This window comes from Mastomys coucha, unplaced genomic scaffold, assembly GCF_008632895.1.
Source record: "Mastomys coucha isolate ucsf_1 unplaced genomic scaffold, UCSF_Mcou_1 pScaffold9, whole genome shotgun sequence".
In the NCBI taxonomy this organism is placed as follows: Eukaryota; Metazoa; Chordata; class Mammalia; order Rodentia; family Muridae; genus Mastomys; species Mastomys coucha.
This window is the reverse complement of record NW_022196915.1, coordinates 77,349,628-77,370,075: the sequence shown is the minus strand read 5'-3', so window position 1 is coordinate 77,370,075 and position 20,448 is coordinate 77,349,628. Positions and strand designations below refer to the sequence as shown.

Here is a 20,448-nt window from a genome sequence, read left to right as displayed (position 1 = left end):
CAACAATAACAACAAATTTGGGATCAGGAGATGCAAAGGAAGGAGACAAGACACAAATTCTGTTCAAGTCTCAATCTACTCTAGGGAAACAAAGGGCTATTAAAGCTACAGACCACAAAGGGATTTGCCCAGGTGCATGGGTCAAACCGGTATTATCATAATTAACCCATTAACACAAATGGAATGTCCCCATTGTAAAATGTCCGGAAAGGAGTGTCCTTATTGTACAAAGCCTGGAAAGGATTGTACTCATTGAAAGGTATCTGGAAAGCCCCCTATCATAAAATGTCTTGAGTCAATTGCGGGAATGGAAGCAAGATAGTGGAAGAAACAAGAGTGTTAGTTAATAGATGGTGGCCTAGGGACAAGATGGAGAATGAGATGCCAGGGGCTTTCGGGCCCCAACAGCGTATAACTGAATATATGTAATTTATCTTGGTGGCATTTTAACTTATTGATATATTTGAAAGATTAATTATGCTAGTTTCTGGAATACTTTTTAATTGGAATTTACCTCATAGATTGGAACAATATTCCATACAAAGAACACAACTCCCTGCATATTATTTGCTTTTTGAATTGTTTGCTCCATCTTATTTTTAGGAAATAGTGAATTGATCAGTACATTGTAATCTACTCTAACCAGTAGGGGGCGGGGCTTTAAAAGGAGTAGACTTAAAAGGAATTAATATAAAGCAGTGGCTGTCAACTTTTCTAATGCTCTGACCTGTATATAAAGGGTTCTTCATGTTGTAGTGATCCCCACAACAATAAGATTATTTCTGTAGCTACTACTTAACTGCGATTTTGCTACTATTATGAATCATAATGACAATATCTATGTTTCTGGATGGTCTAGGGTGATCCATGTAAAAAGACCATTCAACCCTAAGGGCTTGTGACCCTCAGGTTGAGAAACACTAATATAAAGACTAAAAGATTAATAATGGAACAGAAAAGGATACATTGTAGTGGAGAAGGGTATAAAGGGGTTACAAAAGTTAATACAGTAATTAGCAAGTAACATGAAACACCATTTGAAAAGTCATATGTAATTCTACTACTGCAGAAGCCTCCATATTTATCCAAGGAGGAAGAGAGAGAGAGAGAGAGAGAGAGAGAGAGAGAGAGAGAGAGAGAGAGAGAGAGAGAGAGAGAGAGAGAATACATAAAATGTTAAAATTCTTGTGCCTTCTCTAGGATATTTTTGTTCTGTTGGTTTGTCTTGTCTAAATTTCATGTGATTTTTTTGTTTTATCATATTATATTCTTATTTTGTTCTATTTTGACATTCTATCTTAGATGTCTGCTCCTTCCTTGTGTGAGACAGACAGACAGTATGATTTAGACAGGAGAGGAGATTAGGAGGGACTGGGAGGAGTAGAAGGAGGGGAAATTGCAACCAGGAATAGTGTATGAATATTGAAAGAATATTTTCAATAAAAAGAGAGAAAACTTTTAAATGAAGTTTTCTTGTGAAGCAACAATGCCTCTACTAGATAGTATACCTAGTAAATAAAAATCCCATGTCAGAAACTAGTTAATATTTTTTTGAGTTTTTGGCAAACGAGATCCCATAGTATTCACTTCCCAAGCATTCTAGTCCATGGGTGATATTCAAGTTATTGGTTAGCACCAGTAACTTGAAGACAGCACACTGTTACTGAAGACACTACAGACTTGAATCATAAAACACAAAAATCAAGCTAATATTCAACTGGAAACTTCATTCCCACTGGTTTGCTTATATAGTTCTGCAAGGTGATATGCAAGCTACCAGAGGAAAAAGATATTAACCAATCATACCCACCTATGTATCCTGTGAGCTACAATGAATATCCTGGAAAGATGAATCTACTGGTATAATGGCACAAATGTCATGGGAGTTACCAAAGTCTATCTGATAGGATTTAAAACTTTCCCCATAAGATAAAATACAAATGTGGTACCATTATCAGACTAAGAACCTGTCTCTGGATGGGTCATAAGGCATAATGGAAAACTTCTTACTCTTATATTGCTAAATACCCAGAGTAGCTATTAATTCCTAAGGACTTACAATTACATCCATCGATGTATGCTTCTCTTAACATTTTCACAAGTTTCTATTTGAAGCAGAAAGTGATCAATATGAGCACCCATAACTTGCAGCAGTGAAGATAATAGGGGGCTGTTTGTACTCAGCCCAAAGAGAAAGCGATATATCTCAGCTCCTTCTTCAAAGTTTCAGGGCTCATTGTAGAAGATGAAGAAGTAAAAATGAAAGAGTCAGAGGAGGACAGACTGTTAGAGTAACTACAAGGACACTCTCTTCAAGCTGTACTGTGAACTCACAATGGTTTTAGATAGATAGATAGATAGATAGATAGATAGATAGATAGATAGATAGATAGATAGATAGATAGATAGATATAGATAGATAGATAGTGACCAATGGAAGACAAAGATAGGCCAAATTCCAGTTTGGACAAAGGTCTTTGGTAGGAAGTCTTACCATACAGTCTAGGCACTATAGACATGTGTTAAGTTGCTAAGTTTCAGGCTGAAGGATAACAACCTAGCTAAAATTATACTACTAAATGGTGACTTAACCACATTTAAGAGGAAGGCTGAAAATCTAAGATGATTTGGGCATCAGGTTTTGTTTTTATTGTAGTTGTTCTTTTTGCTTTTTTTCTTTTTAGTCAAAAGACAGAAAGCTGGATGGGTAGGAAAGGGAAAGTCAGGAATATGGAAAAGTTTGAGCAGATGACTGATTAAGTTCAAAACACATGAAATTCTCAGAACTAAGAAAAATATTATTAAATTAAATTTCACATATTACACTTCTGAAAATGATAATAATGATTTTAATTGTTTCAAATGTCCCATATGTGGGATTTCCACGTACACTCTATTTTTGTTTTTGATGTTGGAAATCATGCATGTTAGCAAAGTTTGCAGCTACTGAGCTAGACCAGCAACCTATAAACTGCCACTATTAATGGTTGTTTCTCAGTATTTAATAGAGTAAATGGTATTTAACTTTAAAAGTAGCAAGAAAAAATCTCTAGCTTGGTGATATATTATCTACTGCTGACTTCCTAATTGAATGTTTCAGTGAATGATCCCTTCTATTTAGCCGGATTTAATTTCATCCCTTCAATGATTAGTTAGCCTGAATGTTGACATAATTCTCTAAGGAAGCAATATTTCTCTAAATCAGACTATTTATAGAAATGTATGCTGGGGTAAAAAAGAATGCTCACTTTATGTTAGAAATGGTGAAAAGCATTAGTGATGACCAATAAACTTAAACAGATGGGAATCTCTCTGAGTAAGATTGAAGATTGATTAAAAAAAAAAAGAAATGGTGAAAAGCAGGATTTAGAAATCAGTAATAGCTTATGTCTTCCTTAATTAATGAGACATTTTTAAGAGTTTTTAAATGTACCTGTTATTTTTGATGATCATAGTTCTAAAATTTTTCAATATTATATATCATTATTTTTTAAGTAAACTTCTGTGCTAGTTTCTGAGCTTCAAAAAGGATGTTATTATAGCCTATTTTATGCAAGTTTAAATGTGTGTATTTTTTATGAAATTAGCAATCATGTATATGAAATTACTATGTCTTCACTGACCCAGCCAATCTTACAGCATTAACTTAAAATGGTATGAAAGTAGACTGGGAAAAATAAGCCCATTTCAGCCTCAGAATTGGCTGGTATCATGCTCAAAAGAAAAATAAAAAGAAAAGAAAAAGAAAAAAAGAAAAGAAAAGAAAAGGAAAAGAAAAAGTAAAAGAAGAAGAAAAAGAAAAAGAAAAAGGTATGGCCTTTAAAAATTTGTTAAGCTGTGAGGACTCTGTCCTTATAAATGAATACAATGTCATTGAAAGTCTATTAACTGTCACTTGAGTTATTTGGTATTTTGATAAAAATAATTAATTTGGTCTTGTTTTCTACCTGTCTTTTGCATTCTATTCCCTGTACTCTTTGACCTTGTTTTGGCACAGCAAGAAGTCTGTAACTTTGTAGGGGTAGTCCTGCAATTTTGAACTCACATTCTCCTGAACATTGTGTTCAAAATTCATACTTTTGTGTGATAGTATCTTAAAGCAGGAGAAAAGGAATGACAGGGATATAGTTATATTTTATGATCAAGAAATTAGTCCTAATCTATTTATCTATTTAGTACCCAATTTTTAAGTAGCTATTTTTTGTATAATGTTAATATAATATTTTAAAGTTAAGAGGAAAGAAAACTATGCAATTATTAGTCCCAATGCAATTATTATGGAACTTTCAGACTGTTAGAACAATTTAGCATTCAGTAGTGACACTAGTGTCGATGATCTAAAATGTAATCTAACAATTGACTACTAAGCTGAAATCACAGCAATGGTTATAAGCTTCTACTGAATACAGGGAGAGAGGACAGTGATAGAAAATCCATCACATTTTAAATGTTACAGACAATGCAATAATTAATTTAATGGAGAAAAAGTGGAGAAAGAAGTATGGAGATGAAATTCTGCTCCAGATTATGACCCACGAGGATAATGCAAAGCCACTAGTTTGTATAGAAGTTTCATACAGCACATGCTACTTGACGCCAGTTTAAAACTAGCAATGACACAGACTAGCCTATTGAAGGAGAAAAAGAAAACAGATAAAATCTGTATATTCAAATCTTAGTAGTATAGCCATCCATACCAGCTATGAAGATACAAGAATCATGATTATATGTTTAGATCCTGTGTCTCAAAGCTTATTTAATGTCAGGAAGGACAATGAGTTTATATAGGTGATCAAAGATAATTTTTTTAATTTTTATTGGTTTATTTTATTTTTTTACATTTCAAATGTTATCCCTCTTCCAGTTTCCCCTCCACAAGCTCCTAACCCCTCCTCCCTCCCCCTGCCTCTGTGAGGGTACTCTCTCACCAGCCCATCTACTCCTGCCTCAGCAGCCTAGACTTCCCCAATCTTGGCTCATCAAGCCTTCACAGAACCTAGGGGCTCCCCTCCCAGTGATGCCAGATAAGGCCATCCTCTGCTACATATCCTGCTGGAGCCATGGGTACCCTCTGTGTACTCTTTGGATGGTAGATTAGTCTGTGGGAGCTTTGGGGTGTTGGGTGGTTAATATTGTTGTTCTTCCTATGAAGTTACAAACCCCTTTAGCTCCCACAGTCCTTGCCGTAACGCTTCCATTGAGGTGGCTGTGCTCAGTCCAATGTTTGGCTGTGTACATCCGCATTTGTATTTGTCCAGCTGTGGCAGAGCCTCTTAGGGGACAGCTATCCTAGGCTCCTGTCAGTAAGCACTTCTTAGCATCAGCAGTAATGTCTGGGATTGGTGTCAGCAGATGGGATGGATCCCTATGCGGAGCTGTCTCTAGATAGCCTTTCCTTCAGTTTCTGCTCTACTCTTTGTCTCTGCATTTCTTTTGACAGGAAGAATCCTGGGTTACTATTTTTGAGGTGGATGGGTGGTCCCATCCCTCAACTGCCTATCCACTGGATATGGTGTCTACAGGGTCTATCTCCTCTTTGTTGGCTATTTCAGTTAAAGTTCTCCTTGTTGGGTCTTAGGAACCTCTTGGGTTCCTGGCATCTGGGACTTTCTAGGGCTTTCCCCTGTTCCCCCTCTCCCACTGCCACACACCTACTTTTGAATTCCAGACCCTCTGTACTTCTCTCCCATATCCTCCCATATCTGAACTGGCCCCGTTTTTCCCTTCCCCTTATCTCTACCTCCCAGATCCCTCTCTCCCTCTACTTCCCAGAGATCATTCTCTTCTCCCTAGTGAGTAGCACTGTAGCATCTACACTTTGGTGTGATCTTTTTTTTTCCCTTGGGTTTCATATGGTCTGTGAGTTGTATCGTGGGTATTCTGAGCTTCTTTTTGACTAATATCCAGTTATCAGTGAGTACATACCGTGTGTGTTCTTTTGTGGCATTTTTAATAGAAATTCTTTATATTTCATTTTGTCTTTGGTAGGGCAGGACAAAGCCATTGCTTTTAAATTAATTGAATGTGCAGTGAGAAGATTACATATAGTAGACTTAAAAAATGGAATGTATAAGAAGAAACTTTTTCTCAAGAAATTCAGATTCCTTATTTAATTATGAAAATAACTTTTTCAAAATGATCTAATACTATTTGAACTGTGTTGGTCAACAGGAGCTTTTTTTTTTTAATTTATTTATTTTTATTCTTTAACACTTTTTCACAGTCCTGACTCCATCCACCTCCAGGTCTGCTCTGGACTACTCCCCATCCCATATGTCCTCCTCCTCCACCTCCAATCCCATACCTTCTCTCCTCTGTCTCCAAGAAGATATTCCCACCCATACCTCACTCACCGGGGCTTCAAGACTCTTGAGGCCAGACCAAGCAGTCTTGTGCCATATATGTGTCCAGAGCCTCATATCAGCTGGTGTATGCTACTTGGTTTGTGCCTCAGTGAGAGATCTCAGGAGTCTAGGTTAGTTGAGACTGCTGGTCCTTCTACAGGATGACCCTCTTCCTCTGCTTCTCCAGCATTTCCACAATTCAACCACAGAGGTCCCCAGTTTCTTTCCATTGGTTGGATACTAGAATCTCCATCTGACTCTTTCAGCTGCTTGTTGGGCTTCTTAGAGGGAAGCCATGCTAGGCTCCTGTCTACAAGCACAGCACAGCCTTTTAAGAGAAAATTATCAGCATCATTTCTCTGAGTACAAAAATTCCTGAGAAAATTTTTCTTTAATAGGTGTATGTTATATTGAGTGCATGTATTTTTGAGGTCAAGAGTTTTATTTCAGCCTCAAAAAAAAAAGATTTAAAATAGTGGTTTGTAAGATCTACTAGTATGTCCTCAAATCTGACACATAAGGAATATACATGTTCACACCAACGTTTGCCACGTATGACTTCCTGTGCCCACAAAAATCAGAGTGTGTGCACGCAGCAGTGAGAATCCTCAGAAGGCATGCTTACTTATCATGAGACAATTGCAGAATCATTACTTGACAGACTTCATGGCTAACACAGTCCTCTCCACACAAGCTTTGTTGCAGACACTTTGTAATTGTGTAAGCAGATCTGTTTTTCTCTTGTACATTACATCCCCACAGCAGTTCCTCCTTCCTATCTCCCCTCTCCCCTAGACGAACTCCTCTTTCACATCCCTATAAAAGAGAGCAGATTTCTCAGGCATAAGCATGAGCCTAACAATATGACTAGGCACAAATCCTCATATTTAGGCTTCCGAGGCAAGTTTTTCTTTCTTTTTTTTTTTTAATTGGTTGTTTTATTGTTTACATTTTCAAATATTGTCCCTCTGGTTTTTCCTTCACAAACCACTCATCCCATCCCCCCTTCCTCTTTGCATCTATGAGGGTACTCACCATCCTCCCACCCAGTTTCTACCTCTCATCTCTAGTGTACCCCTTGCACTGGGGCATCTAATCTCCACAGGACAAAGGGCCTCTCCTCCCATTAATGTCTAATAAGGCCATTCTCTGCTACATATGCAGCTGGCGCCATTGATCCCTCCATGTGTAGTCTATGCTTGGTGGTTTTGTCCCTGGAAGCTCAGGGTGGTCAGGTTAGTTAATATTGCTGTTCTTCCTATGAGGTTCCCCTCCACAGTTTCTCCTCTCATTCCTTCTCCCTGCTGTTTCCAAGAGAAAGTCCTGACCCCCCATCTCCTCAGCCCTCCCCACTCCCTGAGCCCTGTAATCTATCCAGGATTAGGCTTATCTTCTCCCAGCCAGACTAGGCAGTCCTCTGCTATATATGTTTTGGGGACCCAGGAGTCAAGTTTTAAATGAGGCAAATGTTAAGGAACCAAGTACCCCAGTCAATTTTCACCTTACACTTAGGGGTATTCACCTTTCCTTGGGAAAGGTTATGAGATGCCTTATCTAAGTGATCCCAGGAGCAAGGATGAAGCAGAAAGCCACTCAGATCCTTACGGAGCCTTGATACTCACGTTTTTATTCTGACTCCTTCCTTTTACTTTCTTTGATACAAGGGCTTAAACATCATCTGTCATAATTCTTGTAATTCCTGTAGCATTGATATGGGTCCCATAACTGAATTGAACCTACATTATCCATTATATTTTGCAGAGGAGTTTAATTCTACCATCTCATCATTTTACACCAAATACTAAATGTAAAGCAGTTGAACTAAGGTCCTCAAGGCATATGTAGTCTTTTCCTTTCATTGGTCCAGCTGGGATTAAAACCCAAATGGGTCTGAAATCTTGTTATTCAAACACTATGTCAAGTATTTGAATCTTGAAATTCTTAAATATGTAATTATTTCATTAATAAAAAAATCATGAAACCCAGTTTTGATAATATGGGGAAAGGACTGAGAACACAGCTTAGTCTGTAAAGTGACTTTACATGAGAACAAAACAAACAGACAACTACAATATAAACCTTAGGAACAGAAAACTGTCACCTTTAATCTTAACTCTCAGGAAAAGAAAAGAGATAGTGAGAGCTCCAGGTTCAATGAGATATCTTGTATTAAAAATTGGTAGATAGTAGTTGAAGAAGACAGTTGATCTTAAAATTTATGCTCCAACCATATGTGTATATAGATAATGCATAAGAATTTGTGAACACATTGTATTTTAGTACAACATTTAGAACACAAATATTACAATACTACATATTGTAGTTACATAGATAAAATACAAGAGCATTAGTAAATAACCTAACATACAGAGTGAGTTACAGCTTAGCCTGTGTTATACAGTGAGTGAAAATCTCTCTACCAACATACAACTCACAGAAAATATATACATTAGGAAGTAAAACCATGGATAATCATATATGTAACACAGTTATATATAGTTATACACATAAAGTGTGTGTCTGTGTATAGTTTGTGTAAATACTTTGAGTTTTGAATATAAAATTCAATGGTTGTAATTACTTTAGTTATTTTATTTTTATTTAATTTATTTCATGCATTTAAATCTTTTTTTAAAATAACAACATATATTAGTTAAATTAAGAATGAAATTGAAAGAAAATTATTACCTTTTAAAATCGTTTTAATTATTACTGAAAGAAAAATGTTCTCATTACCCAATCCTTAACATTTACATATGAAAACTTGCAGTGTTTGCTGTCTGATAAATTCACTGAGGCAACATTGCTTGGTGAGCTGTCATTTTCTTCTGCTTAAAGAATTAGTCTGGGCAGCGGCCATTACTGAGAGTAATCGAGGACATTCGGAGGAAGATATAAAAATAATGAGCAGGGACATTTTAATAATGTGAAATGTCCTACTTAATCTAGAAGTACAACTATACGGAAAAAAAATACAAAATCAGGCTAATATTAAAGCATTTATGGAACCAAATGGAAAAATAGAAATAGATATGACCAGAATAGAAGCAAAGCAAAACATTTTCTAAAAAGCATCTCATTAGAAACCTGATATAATATTTTCCCTGAAATATTAAACTTCTAACTTAATTTTGTACTCTTATGTACTAGTTACATGCAAATGATATGTATATTCCATTAAATTGAATTAAGTTTTTCTTAAACCAACGGCTGTATTAAGATGACAACTTGCCAGAGTGGCCCCTGTGCACAGAGAAGTAAAACCTAGCTTTAAGGTAAACAGATTTTACAATCAATAGTTACAGTCGCAGACACAGGCTTTTGAGTCTCAGGCAATCCAGAACTAAAAGCTAATGAAACATGGCCATATAAGTAAAATTCTAAGTACAATCATTAAGGCTGTTTCTGTGTGTCAAACTACCCCCATCCCCATTTTTATGAGTTCACATATGGCACGGGGGAGCATTCCCAATCTATACTTGGTGACCATGGTTAAATCAATAAGAGTAGCTTGCAGGACCCACCCCTTCTCGTACAGGCTCAGACATTTGTGTGTGTGTGTGTTAAAATGCAGAAAGAAGTTGTTTGAAGCACCAGAACTGAGGGTCAGGACTAGATTGTTTGAAAAGAGAGTAAACTGAACTCTAGCTGGGACTGTGGTATTAGCCAATCACCTTCTGTGAGACAAAATGCTGATTATGCAGGAAACACTATAGATCAGGATTAGAAAGGCTGGGTGTGCCACCATTGTTCTTGCCTGTTTGTGTTTGTTTCCCTGAGACAGGCTAACATCACCATATCGAATGGGAGGGCAGATTCGGAGATGTCATCAATGAGTCTGCTGGTACTTGGTGTGTGCTTTTGATAAGACTTCTAAGTCCTCCCGTGGTTCTTATCATTTGGCCCAGATGTTTATGCCTAAGCAGATCTTGGCCACATATCTGTCCTTTGAGAAAGGAAGCTGAACTCTCAGGGAGTAAATCTCTGATCTCCTTACTCTCCCACCTTACCCCACACTCCCTCCACACCGCACCACTTTCCCTCAGTGAGTAATCTTGTCAACTGAGACCAACTGATGTTGGAGATTACCTTTGAGGCGTGATTCTCTTTGTAGAGGAAACAGTACATTGTGTTGCAGTTTGACTTGGTAGACTGAGCAAAATTTATTCCAGATTAACTTGGATCCACTCTCTTCCCATTCTCCAGTTTTTCCAAAATTCAGACAAGACCTATTTTCAGCATGATAACCATTACATTTTTGATCACTTCTGTCGTTATACCTATATCATGCATTCACTTGGGTGTACTTAGTCTCATTCCGATTTTCATTCTATGGAGCCCTTGAGTTTGTGTTTCTCAGCAGAGAACTGTAAGTTTTTGATACCCTGTCTCATTAGGGAGCATAAAATAAAGCACTATTTACAAGGTCTCATTAAAAATATATTGCAGTTTATAGAATTGTTTTCCATCTTTATTATATTTTATAAATGCAACAGTCCATGATGAGTTTAAAAATGTAAGAGTTTTCAGTGAATTTATTTTCTGCAACTTATGTGTATAAAACCTACATGGTCTACTGGAAGGAAAGGTCCTATACTATATTAAAAATATCTAACCTTCCAAACCACAAAGAACTATATCAGATTCAATGAATAAATGTACTAAGGACCATATACATATTGATAACATATAATTCTATATAATATTGGCATAATATCTTGAACTAAAGGGAAGTTAAAAAAGTCCAACATTTTAAATAAAAACTATTTAAAATGGGGACTGATATTGTTTCACACTATGTAAATCTATAATTTCCATAGTCAATCTCTCTCTTTTTCTTTCAATAATATTATTCTTCAACAAATTTTACAATCGTCCTCTTATTTCTGGACCTGCACTAATTAATATGACCTCTTCAGTACAAGGTGAAGCACATTTTAAAAATAACTTTTTTTCCAATGTCATAATTACTTTATATAAATGGCATAATTTAGATGTATTATAGTAATTAAATAATGAATAATTAAATTTAAAATTTAATTTTAGTTTATGTTTCTTAAAGTTTATAATATACTGATAGTCAATGTTCTCTCTTTTACATAAGATTTAGATCTTGATTATATTTTAGTTCACTTAGTATCTGAACTTTACATTTATTTACTGTTGAAGGGAATTAAACATTTTTATGGTTTCCGTCCATAGTGTCCAAATATCACTGTGGGATTGTAAATTCATTTTCTACTGATTTTTAAGTCACTTAAATTTATATATTGAATTTTTAACATAACTACACATACAAATAAATTTATTATTCATTTATGTAGGGGTACATATTTATATTATCATCAGTTTATACTTGTATTTACCATTAGGAAGGAAATATTTTTATTAGTTATTTATTACTGTGTTTGAAACTCCCACTATTTAAAAGCAATATCAGAATGCATGCTATAGTCAAATTACATATGTGCTGATTGGTCTAGAACTGGGTCTGTGTTTAGTTTCTGAGGTAATATAAGAGTTTTTAGTGTCTCTCAAATTGTATCTTACCTGCTCAAAATAGATTTCTTCAATCATTTTTTTGTTAATCATGACGTGTAAGTTTCACAAATTTTTAACATATGTACTACTTCGTTTTTTCTAAGGGAATCATAAAATCCTAATGCTTAGAAACAATAAATGTGTATGAAAATAAGTCATTTCTTTTCCTGTCTGGCATATAAACAGATAGGAGTTCTTCCATCACTGTCATTCTTTTAATTTTGTTTATGTAAACTGTGGAAGAAAGTTTTATCTCCTTTTTTTCCTTATAGTGAAATTTATTAGTTTAAAAAAGGATACAATGTTTTAATTGGTGATGCAAAAAATAATTTTTAATTAGTTTTCCATTTGAAGCTTTACCTTACCAGTTATTCTTTCTACTTTAGGGTTACAGGTTCTAGACATTTTAGTTTGTTAAGAGGGCTTATTTCTCTTTTATTAACATTAGCTTCACTGCATTGAAAACATGCTTATATTGGAAGAGCATCCCTTGACTTAATAGATTGTTTAATTTACTGTAATGTTGTGAACTGTGTATGGCAAAGACATAAATGGACATACACTGGTCTTTCCACAGTGCAATAATAAATTTACAAAATAAGTTTATTTCAGTGGCAGAAATTGGCCAGCTGGTGCCATGTTCCCCTGCTACATAGCCTTCTGTCAAATAGATATTTTTGTGTGATATTATCTAACAATATTATTTCTGAGAAAAAAAATCACTCAACATCACAGAGTGTTTTTTTCACAACTATGTCATTTGTAGAATAATGTCGCGTAGGTCAGGTCACCATGTAAAATCATGGTAACACGCAGTAGAGTGGCTACATAAGAGGCATTTTAATATAAAAAGAATCTGTGTGACCAATATATAAGGAAGTGGGACAGGCCAGGGGAAAGGAGAGATGAAAAGAGAGAGTGAATGGAGGCATGCCAGCTGTCAATTTTCTCTGATATGCCACTCCTTTTACACATACTCCTAGATGTACAGAGAGATGTGTGACTCTGGTATCTTTGCTTCCACTTCTAATTAGTATGCATGCACGCACATTAGTCATTAAAAATTATAATAATGATGCATCTTAAGCATGGAATTTAATTTAACTCCTTTACCTGGTACTCATGTGGGGTAATACAATATTTGAATACCAAAATGAAATTGGTTCTGCTGAACAAATTGAGCGAGTCTTTGAAATGTTTTCAAGGAAATATAGTATTGAGGTATTTAAGCATCTAAACAATCAAAATTTTAAAGTACTTACTATAGTCTGAACATAGTCTAATATTTGTTCTATTCACAAATCAAGAAACATTTAAGACCCTAATGAAAGGAAACAGAACATTTGTTTTGGGGGTATATGAAATGACTCTGCCACCTAGTCTTCCACAAGCATGAATACAGAATAAATATCCATGGGCATAACCAGTTCTCTGTTGACTGAAAGCTAGTAAGGGGTTATATATAGCTTATATAACCCAGGGTACAATTCTATTTGCTCAATATGGGGCACTAGAAATAAAAATTTTATACACACACACACACACACACACACACACACACACACACACACATACACACACACGTACACATATACTGAAAATGTACCTGTTCTTAATGTTTTCGGTTAGGAAAACAACTTGAGGTAGTTCAAGCAATAAAATGTGAATTCATGTAAACATTGTTATTCAAGATCACTGTATTTTACATAGACAAAAATTCTGAAACTTTAAAATCTAAAAGCTTATTCTCTTTTTTACATCTTTATTTTTTTTTAACACATTTCTCTTTTTTTTTAATTACTTTTAGGCTTTTACTGTCCAGTCATTACCCCTTTCCCAATCTGCCCTCCCACAGTTTCACATACCATTCCTCCTCCCTCGGTCTTCAAGAGGATGCCCCCAACCCTTGCCAGGCCTCCCCACTCCCTGGGGCCTCAAGTCTCTTGAATGTTAGGTACATCTTCTCCCAGGGTAGTCCTCTGCTGTCTATGCGCTGGGTGCCTTGGACCAGCTAGTGTGTGCTGCCTGGTTGGTGGCTCAGTGTATGAGATATGTAGGGTCCAAGTTAGGTGAGACTGTTAGTCTTTATATGAGGTTGCCCTCCTCCTCAGATTCTTCCAACCTTTTCCTATTTCAACCACAGGGGTCCCAAACTTGAGTCCAATGGTTGGGTTCAAGTATCTGCTTCTGTCTCAGTCATCTGCTTCTTGGGCCTCTCAGAGGACAGCCTTGCTAGAGTCCAGTGTGTAAGCATGCCATTGTATACGTAATAGTGTCAGACCTTGAAGCATCCACTTGAAATGGATCCCAATTTGGGCCTGTCACTGGACCCCCTTTCCCTCAGGGTTTTCTCCATTTTTCTCCCTGCAGTTCTGTTAGACATGAACAATTCTGGGTCAGAGTTTTTATTTTTTTATTTTTTTATTTTTTTATTTTTTTATTTTTATTTATTAAATAAATTAATATATTTTTTATACCTCATATTCCATTCCCTGCATCCCCTTGATCCACACTCTGACTGCTTCACATCCCACACCTCCTCCCCATCTCTCCTGTCTCCACGTGGATGCCTCCAGCTCCCACTCCATCTGACCTCTAAACTACCTGGGGCCTCCATTCTCTTGAGGGTTAGGTACATCATCTCTGAATGAACACAGACCTGGAAGTCCTCTACTGTATGTGTATTGGGGGCCTCATAAGAGCTGGTTTATGCTGTTTGTTTGGTGGCCCAGTGTTTGAGAGATTTTAGGAGTCCAGATTAATTGAAACTGATGGTCATTCTACAGGTTTGCCCTTCTCCTCAGCTTCTTTCAGCCTTCCCTAATTCAACAACAGGGGTCAGCTGCTTCTGTCCATTGGTTGGGTGCAAATATCTGCATCTGACTGTTTCAGCTGCTTGTTGGGGCTTTCAGAGGGCACTCATGATAGATCCTTTTTCTGTGAGCATTCCATAGCCTCACTAATAGTGTCAGGCCTTGGGACCTCTCCTTGAGCTAGATCCCACTTTTGGCCTGTCCCTGGATCTTCTTTTTCTCAGGCTCCTCTCCATTTCCATCCCTGTAATTCTTTCAGACAGGAACACTTATCTGTCAGAGATGTGATGGGATGGAAACCCCATCCCTCACTTGATATCTTGTCTTCCTGCTAGAGGTGGGCTCTATAAGTTCCCTCTTCCTACTGTCAGGCATTTTATCTAAGATTCCTCCTTTTGAATCCTGAGAGTCTCTCACTTCCCATGTCTCTGGTACTTTCTAGAGCACCCCCCCTCCCAGCTTGAATAATTCCATTCATTCTACTGGCCCTCAGGGCTTATCCCCTGTCTTCTTCCTTCCCGATTATATTTTACTTTTCCCTTCCCCCTCTCCTCCAGAACTCTTCCTCCCTCTCTTTTCTTCTCCCACCCACCTGGGATCCAAGCATCCCCACTTGGACCCTTCTGAGAAAGCTAAATTTATAGCTTTCAATAATCTTGGAATCATTTAAGCTATTTCATAGAATAAATTTATATTCTATGAAATAATTATATTCTCCCTTTAAATTCGGAATAAAGTTAAACAATTGATTACTATGTTATATTAAATATACTTAATTGTGGGGGAGTGTGGGGCAGTGGTCTGCTCAGGTAACTCAGGCTCAGTCGAGTATTTGGTTTTGAGCCCTGGAGCCCATGTGGACAATTTCTGCTTTCAGGGGTTGGAAGGAGCTTGGCCATAACTCCTGAGTCTTTGGTTCCTGTTTCAGTCACAACCCCTCACAGCTGCCCCTGCAGGAGATGTGTGCTCTGTCAGGCAGACAATGCTCCAAACTCCCAGCATTCTAGCTGGACCCTATCCCCAGTCCTCTGACCACAAGCCGGACATGCCATGCCCCATACAATATAAAGGGCGGTTTGCCCCCTCCTCACTCTCTTGCTCTTGGTCTCTGCTCTCTCTCTTGCTCTCTCTCCACTCTCTTTCCTCCTCTTTGTTCTCTTCTCTTGCCTTCTTGCTCTCTTGTTTGCTTTCTTTCCTTTCTCTCTCTCTCTCTCTCTCTCTCTCTTTCTATCTCTCATCTCTCTCTCTCTCTCCTACTTTTCTTTCCCTCCTTCCTCTCTTTCCCTTCTCTCTACTTGACCAGCCTATTTTCTCTTTCTTACAATAAAATATCTCATTTATACATTGCCTCCTTTTTAACTAACATACCTTGCAGCCACAGGTCACACCAGGGAGAGAGAGAGAGAGACGCAGGCCACAGCAGCAGGCCCTGCTCTTGGTACAACACTTAAGTGTTTAATCTTGAAACATTTTATTTCTGTTCTGATATTAAATAATTCATTTTTTAAATTTAAGATTTATTCACATTATCCCTTCCTATATCAATTCTGTTTTAAGTCAGCTGCCAAAGTCTGTATTTTGTATGATGTAGTAACAAAAGATTATCATAATAATACAAAATTTTGTATGCCTTTCTTGGGAAACTTGTTTTTATTTCATAGAATTCAACAGACTTTTAGTTATGCTCTGACTAATGCAACATATCAGAGATACAAGATTGTTTTATTTTTGTTTTCTAATATGCTTAAACTGTATTATTTTAAACTCAGGTCTGAAAATGGTTATCAGTTTAAGGATGCACAGTAATAAACAGATGAGAAATTTTTATTTGCTCATGTGTGTGTTAATAAAATCTTTTGTGAACTTATTAAGAAATTTCATTAAAATTACAATCATCTTGAAATTATTACTTAAGAAACGTGTGCAGGTTTATGTTTCCATCTTCTGGTGCTTGAACGAATATGTGTATTTGTGTGGTTTATTTTTGTTGTATATGTATTGCATGTGCATCTCTGTGTAATGTGTGCACTTTCCTGCACATGAGAAAGTAAGAGGGGGACTTCCATTATTCTATTCTGTCACCCTCATTGTTCTTTGGAGACAGTGACCTTCATTCAACCTAGAGTGGCTAGAGAATACCTGCCAGAAATTCCCCTCTCTTCATCCCCATCACACTAGTAGGGTAAAATGCATGTCCAACTTCACAAAAAAAAAAATTCTTTCATGGACCTAGAAGCTCTTTCTTGTAGAAGCAAACATAGAGGGTCTACTGCTTTTGATCACATTCCTTCCTACTGTTCTTCCCACTAGCTTATTTACTAACTTATAACTTATAATTGTCCCAACATTTCTATTTAAGAGAATATGAAGTCAACCATTCTTTTTCTATCATAGAACTATGGAACATTGTCCATTAATTCTATGTGCATAATGTATCTTTTACATTCAGTATTTTAATTGTGATTTTAAATATGGGGAGAACATGTCTTCACACAGAGGCAGATTTTAATATCTAATTATATTATTATAAAAACAATGAATGTGTGAATATATGTTAGTATTGGGCAGTTGTTTGAGATGCTGAGTATGTGAGAGAAATATATTCTTACTTGAAAAAAAAGTCTTCCATAGACATGAACATATAACGTGGAGGGATTTTAGGATCAGGATTCTAGATAAGTAGCAGGTCATAAAATACCTGTCTGTCAAATATATTAGTAAGGCTAGGAGTTTGTCGTTTGATGGATCGACTCATAAGGACATGCTGCTGAAGAATAACAGAGATCAAAGATCAGATTCTGAAGACAGAAAGAAAGTGGCAGATGGCAAGAATTACTAGCCAGGTATCTCCACGTCAAGCATCTTCTGCATGAAGATAAGAGGTAATGTAATTTTTTCCTTTGTATTTTAATATAAAAAGGTACTTTGAAGTAGAGGTGGGAGTGTATTTATAAAAATTACCTCTTTTGTTTAATATTAGTTTAATAGTTTAATAGTTTAAACTAGGTAATTACTTCAAATGATTTAAAAGATCGTCTTGAATATACTATACCTAATCACGATACATATTTATTTTCAGTGATTAAAAAATTAAGCATGTTTATACTTCCTCTGTATATTCTTCTCTTTTTCAAAATCTTCTGTCCTTTTAAAATCTGTCATATCGAGTCAAATATTTATATATAATTTCTATATTTTAGGTGTTATAGATGATTTGAAACATGTTCAGAGCTGAAAATTTTCCACTAAACATAAACTTTTTATTCAGTAATTATATTATTAGATATCATAAAGAGCATAGCATTTTTGTGAGTTATTTTTGACTTGGGCATTTTTATGAATTTATGCATGTTTAAAAATGTTTTTTTGTATATAGTGTTAGTGAAAATTGCATTTTGTGCAAATAAGTACAAGTTATAATGAATAAGTGATATAGCATATATTGTTTTAGATTTTTTTCAATTTTTTATTAAATTACACTTCTAGCATTAAGCAATAAATAACCTGAGAAAGTTCAAGGGCAGGCTAATCTATTTGAATGCTGAAAGAGTTGCTAGTCCTTCTTCAAAATGAAATGATTTATAAGAATTATTTTCTTTAAGAAAGAATTTCCCTTATTTTTCTGGTTGTACTATAATTCTATCATTTCCCACTTCCCTTTCCTTAGTCTAAACCCACCCATCTACTGCTCCTTGTTTTATTTTAAAGACATAGTCTCTGTTTCCATTATTTATATTTTACATATTTCAATACTTGTTTTTTAAATTAACTTTTTAAAATGGAAAAGGATTACTTTAATTGTCCTTGCTTGTTCATATATATTGGTTTGTTCATTTCTTGTATTGGGAAACAAGCGAAGTGTCTTTGCAAATGTTAAACAAGCACATAAATAATGAGTTAAATCTGAAGTCCAGTTTTCCTCTTCCTCACATTTTACATTTGGAGCATTTATCATTATTGATATATGGCTATTCCTTAATCTCTGTTCTTCAATCAGAATGTGTTGTTTTTTTTTCTCCATTGCCCCTTTTCATCCCATAAATCTATTCAGCATTTTTCATTTTTGATTTAATGTTTCTTTCTCCTTACTTCTTTGAGATATTTGACACTTTTTTTCAAATTTCCATTGTGGCATTGACAGTTTTGATCCATGTAACTAGAGCAGTATTTGTAAAATATCACTTAGGTTTTGTTTGACTAATGAATCTCACCAAGTTTGAGTTATGGCTTTTTGGAATATGACCAAAGCAGAAGTGACTCTTATATGTCTTGTTTCAAGAACATAAACAATGATCAAGACTTGAGGCTGCTAATATTGAAATAAATTACCTAAATTGGTTGATATATTACCTAAATTGGTTGATAATTGTTTCATTTCTGTCTTGAGAAATCACCTCCTTCCCGTTCTTTTTATATGTGATTTGTGCTAGTTTTTTTTTTTTTTTTTTGGTTTGTTTTTGTTAGGAAAATCAAAGGTAGTTGAGATGTTTTTTGAATATTATTCATAGCAGGGCTATGACATCAGCTTTCTTAGATCTACTGCTAGCCTGTAGAGAATTTTAATTCAGCAACATTGCTGCTCTGGGAAAAGATACTATCCAAAGACCAAGATGTGTGATCTGGCTAGAATGTAAATATACCTCATACCTTTAACCTCTCTATCTGAAATATAGTCCATGTTGTGACACACACCTTTAAGGTAAAATTAGATTGTGGAAGGAAGCAGCCAGGTTTGAAAATGATATCTAAATGAGGAGCAGGCATAGTGATAAATCAGAGAAAGATTTCACAGAAGGAGTCAGAGATAAGTTACACCCAACTCTCACAAGAACAGCACATAAAAGAGAAGCTATTTAATAGCATCACAAGGAATGAGAATCAGTTGGGAATTAGTGAGTTCAGTCCAGTACTGTGGGGATGTGTATATTTGTGAGTTCATGTGGTCCCATGCTGGTCAACAGGTTGGAGGTAAGAACAGAACACAGCATAGAATGAGAAGGAACCAGAGGTTTACAACAAATTTGTTGCAGTAATTATAAAGAATAAATCCATTCTGCAAACTAGCTTTCCTGCCAGGCCATTCTCTTGTGCGATACTGTTCTGCCTCCAGCCTAAGTTCTGGCTGGTTTTTGTTATTTTCTTCCAGCAAGCTACATCTTGCTGGCATGCAACTCTTCACAAACACTCACAATCTTTCATCTAAATAGTTTCTGAGACCCAATAAGTAAAACATGACTCTTAAGGCCTTAATATCCAATCAGACTTATATAATAAAAAAATAACAATTTACAAGATGTCAATACAATAATTTCAGAACCAAATAATAAAGACAATGTTCTAACTCAGTTAATCTATTTTGTAAGAACATTTACTTGGTTGTACAACCTCATGGGTTCTGGCTGGTCCTCATCGTCTGCCTCCATGATCCTGATCTCTCCTCCTGCTCCTGACCCTTCTCCTCCTCTAACTCTAGCTCCACCTCTCTATTCCTGGCCAATCACAGGACTGTCACTGCGCTAATGTGATTGGACAGGGGAAATACTGTAGCACAAATTGCCAGAGTTAGAGACTGAGCAGAACAATTTAGTGAGAAGCTGAGAGAAGGCAGTTTGAATCCTTCACCTTAGACAGGAGCTTGAGCCAGAAGAGCTGAACTGAATCAGCTAGCCAGAGTTCAGAAAGAAGTAGAAAGTAGGCCTTTGAGGTAAGAATTATATCAGGCAATAAAAGTTAATTTTACATTAGCCAAC

General features: G+C 36.0%; 1 non-coding gene across 1 annotated transcript; it reads left to right on the top strand.

Annotated features, from left to right (window-relative positions):
• The first annotated feature begins 3,268 nt into the window (after positions 1-3,268).
• LOC116085479 lies at positions 3,269-3,355 on the top strand. The gene has a single exon (XR_004116584.1). It is a non-coding gene; the product is annotated as a small nucleolar RNA SNORD79 (small nucleolar RNA).
• Positions 3,356-20,448: the final 17,093 nt, after the last annotated feature.